The sequence below is a fragment of the Gymnoscopelus microlampas genome (assembly GCF_963454915.1).
Source record: "Gymnoscopelus microlampas genome assembly, chromosome: 21".
NCBI lineage: Eukaryota > Metazoa > Chordata > Actinopteri > Myctophiformes > Myctophidae > Gymnoscopelus > Gymnoscopelus microlampas.
Genome location: NC_139958.1, coordinates 26,292,302 through 26,297,970, shown reverse-complemented (window position 1 = coordinate 26,297,970; position 5,669 = coordinate 26,292,302).

Genomic DNA, 5,669 nt, shown 5'->3' with positions numbered 1-5,669 from the left:
GCTCTGCTCCGCTCCGCTCTGAGACGCTCTGCTCCGCTCCGCTCTGAGATGATCCGCTCTGAGACGCTCTGAGACGCTCCGCTCTGAGACGCTCTGCTCCGCTCCGCTCTGAGACGCTCCGCTCTGAGACGCTCTGCTCCGCTCTGCTCTGAGACGCTCTGCTCTGAGACGCTCTGCTCCGCTCCGCTCTGAGACGCTCTGCTCCGCTCCGCTCTGAGACGCTCTGCTCCGCTCCGCTCTGAGATGCTCTGCTCTGCTCTGAGACGCTCTGCTCCGCTCCGCTCTGAGACGCTCCGCTCTGCTCTGAGACGCTCTGCTCCGCTCCGCTCTGAGACGCTCCGCTCCGCTCTGAGACGCTCTGCTCCGCTCCGCTCTGAGACGCTCTGCTCTGAGACGCTCTGCTCTGAGACGCTCTGCTCCGCTCCGCTCTGAGACGCTCTGCTCCGCTCCGCTCTGAGACGCTCTGCTCCGCTCCGCTCTGAGATGCTCCGCTCTGCTCTGAGACGCTCTGCTCCGCTCCGCTCTGAGACGCTCCGCTCCGCTCTGAGACGCTCTGCTCCGCTCCGCTCTGCTCCGCTCTGCTCCGCTCCGCTCCGCTCCGAGATGCTCCGCTCTGCTCTGAGACGCTCTGCTCCGCTCCGCTCTGAGACGCTCCGCTCCGCTCCGAGACGCTCCGCTCCGCATCTCCGCTCTGAGATGCTCCGCTCCGAGACGCTCCGCTCTGCTCTGAGACGCTCTGCTCCGCTCTGAGACGCTCTGCTCCGCTCCGAGATGCTCCGCTCTGCTCTGAGACGCTCTGCTCCGCTCCGCTCTGAGACGCTCTGCTCCGCTCCGCTCTGAGACGCTCCGCTCTGAGACGCTCTGCTCCGCTCCGCTCTGAGACGCTCCGCTCTGAGACGCTCTGCTCTGAGACGCTCCGCTCTGAGACGCTCTGCTCTGAGACGCTCTGCTCCGCTCCGCTCTGAGACGCTCTGCTCTAAGACGCTCTGAGACGCTCTGCTCCGCTCCGCTCTGAGATGCTCTGCTCTGCTCTGAGACGCTCTGCTCCGCTCCGCTCTGAGACGCTCCGCTCTGAGACGCTCCGCTCCTCTCTGCTCTGAGACGCTCTGCTCCGCTCCGCTCTGAGACGCTCTGCTCTGAGACGCTCTGCTCTGAGACGCTCCGCTCTGAGACGCTCTGCTCCGCTCCGCTCTGAGACGCTCTGCTCCGCTCCGCTCTGCTCCGCTCCGCTCCGAGACGCTCTGCTCCGCTCTGAGATGCTCCGCTCTGCTCTGAGACGTTCTGCTCCGCTCCGCTCTGAGACGCTCCGCTCTGCTCTAAGACGCTCCGCTCCGCTCCGCTCTGAGACGCTCTGCTCCGCTCCGCTCTGAGACGCTCTGCTCCGCTCTGAGATGCTCCGCTCTGCTCTGAGACGTTCTGCTCCGCTCCGCTCTGAGACGCTCCGCTCTGCTCTGAGACGCTCTGCTCCGCTCCGCTCTGAGACGCTCTGCTCCGCTCCGCTCTGAGATGCTCCGCTCTGCTCTGAGACGCTCTGCTCCGCTCCGCTCTGAGACGCTCTGCTCCGCTCCGCTCTGAGATGCTCCGCTCTGAGACGCTCTGCTCCACTCTGCTCTGCTCCGCTCCGCTCTGAGACGCTCCGCTCCGCTCTGCTCTGAGACGCTCTGCTCCGCTCCGCTCTGAGATGCTCCGCTCTGCTCCGCTCTGCTCCGCTCCGCTCTGAGACGCTCTGCTCCGCTCCGCTCTGAGATGCTCCGCTCTGAGACGCTCAGCTCCGCTCCGCTCTGAGACGCTCCGCTCTGAGACGCTCTGCTCTGAGACGCTCCGCTCTGAGACGCTCTGCTCCGCTCCGCTCTGAGATGCTCCGCTCTGCTCTGAGACGCTCTGCTCCGCTCCGCTCTGAGACGCTCCGCTCTGCTCTGAGACGCTCTGCTCCGCTCCGCTCTGAGATGCTCCGCTCTGCTCTGAGACGCTCTGCTCCGCTCCGCTCTGCTCTGAGACGCTCTGCTCCGCTCCGCTCTGAGACGCTCTGCTCCGCTCCGCTCCGCTCTGAGATGCTCTGCTCCGCTCCGCTCCGCTCTGAGATGCTCCGCTCCGCTCTGAGACGCTCTGCTCCGCTCTGAGACGCTCTGCTCCGCTCTGAGACGCTCTGCTCCGCTCCGCTCTGAGACGCTCTGCTCCGCTCCGCTCTGAGACGCTCTGCTCCGCTCCGCTCTGAGATGCTCCGCTCTGCTCCGCTCCGAGACGCTCTGCTCCGCTCTGAGACGCTCTGCTCTGAGACGCTCTGCTCCGCTCCGCTCTGAGACGCTCTGCTCTGAGACGCTCTGCTCCGCTCTGCTCTGAGACGCTCTGCTCCGCTCCGCTCTGAGACGCTCTGCTCCTCTCCGCTCTGAGACGCTCCGCTCCGCTCTTCTCTGAGACGCTCTGCTCCGCTCCGCTCTGAGATGCTCCGCTCTGCTCTGAGACGCTCTGCTCCGCTCCGCTCTGAGACGCTCTGCTCCGCTCCGCTCTGAGACGCTCCGCTCTGAGACGCTCTGCTCTGAGACGCTCCGCTCTGAGACGCTCTGCTCCGCTCCGCTCTGAGACGCTCTGCTCCGCTCTGAGACGCTCTGCTCTGAGACGCTCTGCTCCGCTCCGCTCTGAGACGCTCTGCTCTGAGACGCTCTGCTCCGCTCTGCTCTGAGACGCTCTGCTCCGCTCCGCTCTGAGACGCTCTGCTCCTCTCCGCTCTGAGACGCTCCGCTCTGCTCTGAGACGCTCTGCTCCGCTCCGCTCTGAGATGCTCCGCTCTGCTCTGAGACGCTCTGCTCCGCTCCGCTCTGAGACGCTCTGCTCCGCTCCGCTCTGAGACGCTCCGCTCTGAGACGCTCTGCTCTGAGACGCTCCGCTCTGAGACGCTCTGCTCCGCTCTGCTCTGAGACGCTCTGCTCCGCTCCGCTCTGCTCCTCTCCGCTCTGAGACGCTCCGCTCCGCTCTGCTCTGAGACGCTCTGCTCCGCTCCGCTCTGAGATGCTCCGCTCTGCTCTGAGACGCTCTGCTCCGCTCCGCTCTGAGACGCTCTGCTCCTCTCCGCTCTGAGACGCTCCGCTCCGCTCTGCTCTGAGACGCTCTGCTCCGCTCTGCTCTGGGACGCTCCTTTCTGAGACGCTCTGCTCCGCTCCGCTCTGAGACGCTCTGCTCCGCTCCGCTCTGAGACGCTCTGCTCCGCTCCGCTCTGAGATGCTCCGCTCTGCTCTGAGACGCTCCGCTCTGAGACGCTCCGTTCTGAGACGCTCTGCTCCGCTCTGAGACGCTCCGCTCCGCTCTGCTCTGAGACGCTCTGCTCCGCTCCGCTCTGAGACGCTCCGCTCTGAGACGCTCTGCTCTGAGACGCTCTGCTCTGAGACGCTCCGCTCTGAGACGCTCTGCTCCGCTCCGCTCTGAGACGCTCTGCTCCGCTCCGCTCTGAGACGCTCTGAGACGCTCCGCTCTGAAACGCTCTGCTCTGAGACGCTCCGCTCTGAGACGCTCTGCTCTGAGACTGCTCCGCTCTGAGACGCTCTGCTCTGAGACGCTCCGCTCTGAGACTGCTCCGCTCTGAGTCGTCTGCTCTGAGACGCTCCGCTCTGAGACGCTCTGCTCCGCTCTGAGACGCTCTGCTCTGAGACGCTCTGAGACGCTCTGCTCCGCTCTGACAAGAATCTCTGTGACATCATCATAGGCTTGCCAGGCATGCCAAGCTGACTTTTTGCCCTTACTGTGGAAAGCAGATGTTGTGTCACAACCTGACAATGCATGGAACATAGGCAGAGCACGAGATTTTGGCTCCCCCAGAGATTTACACATGATGTTGATGTGGTAAAATCTGTATTTTTTGCCCATACCAAAAGCCACCCAGATGTCAGCCAAAGATTCAATCGAAACTAAATCATGGAACAAGCCTGCAAGGATCACTATGACATCAGTGTCCACAGTACGCACTAGGATCGTTTTTGCTCCTTGCTCCAGTGCATGCCGTACATGAACTAGAATCCTGGTGTCTGCCTCTTCATGATTGCAACAGGTCATGGTACTACTGGAACCAAAAGACGACACAGCTTGCCCTGATGTGACATACACAGCTTTGGATGGTGGCCAGTTGAACTTTTCAATCCTGGAAGTCAAAAAGGCAAACAGCTCCTTCTTGTTTGTTGGGTCTCGAAGAAAATCCATCCAATTGCCTGGTAGCTTTGTCTGACCTGACACTTTCCTGCGAACACCTTGTCCTCTCTTTTCGTGGGTGGACTCCTTCAAACTATCTGGGATATATGTGTCTCATACAACATCCAACCGCTTGGTTTCCTGCAGCTGCTTCAGCAGATAAAAGGGATGAAAACGTCATCTGCATACTCATCAAATGCTTTTTCTTTGAAGCCAATTACAGGAAAACAGTATGGAATATCAAAAGCCTGTTGCACGGTCATTGTCACATGACTCACAAGACCATTTGTACTTAAGTTGGTGCAAAAACAGTGACATTTGTAGAATTTGTTGCGCCCCCTATGGGTGGAAGTGAAATCGCATTGGCTCTGCGTTTATTAGTGGCCCCTCAATGATCAACATTTGGGACAGATAAGATGCTCTGTTCATGATTTGTGCCATTTTGCCAAACTACAACGTAAGTTGCCAAAATACAACGTAAACATTAACTGCTGTTCAGCAGCACTTTGTAACTCATGTTTTGAAAAGTGCTATATAAATAAAGTTATTATTTTATTATTATGTAGCCTACTTAAACCCTCTATTCTCACTAAAAACGGACCTACTTTTCTTGGACGCTTTTTACTGTCAACACCAAATCTCTCTGCAAAAAATAGCAGATCTACAAGCTCACAACGCGTCACTCTGCGAAGCTTGTAGATCGGCTATTTTTGGCTCATGTTCCCCCGATGCTGGGGTTCATGTGGTTAATACTATTCATAATAATGTAATGGTGTTTTAATTTTGTCAAGGCACCTTGACATAAAATATGAATATTATCCATTGATATGAAAACATTAGCTAATGTTTTCATATCACTTGATAATATTAATATTTTATATTGCACGTGCATAATGTTTTCATGATGAGTAGTGTTATTCCTCTGTCCTCACTTGTACAAATAGCACTAGTCCAAGGACTACACTTCCTGAAAGACGGCGCTGCCCACCAGCTGCTCAAAGCTCCGGAAGTTATCAAAGTAACGTCGGATCCGGAACAAGGCCTAGCGTAGCGTTTGCCGTCAGCATACGCTCATGTGTGGGTGCATCCACCGAAAGCCTGGTATTCATTCTAAACTGAGCCGTGAGATCCGGTTTAGAAAAAAAACAATCGTGTTCCGGTTGGCGTCACATTGTTTATGTTCCCTATAAAATGCGAATCAATAAATGTAGTCTCGGTACTCGCGGTACGAGTTAGATTAAAAGATGGACATTCCAGACGATTATTATACCAAAAGAAACGAAACGATTACACCAATTTAAACCAATTCTAAACAAGGGGAATCATTTTGGAGGTGCACGGCACTGGAGGTTCTGGTCACTGGTTCCGGCCACTTGATGACGTACAGTTATTTCCGTGCAGAACCGGATCAGAACCCTGAAAATAGTATTGATCCCAGGCTACGCGAGACTACGAGACAACCAATGAGCAGATTCCACATGCGGACACCGAGC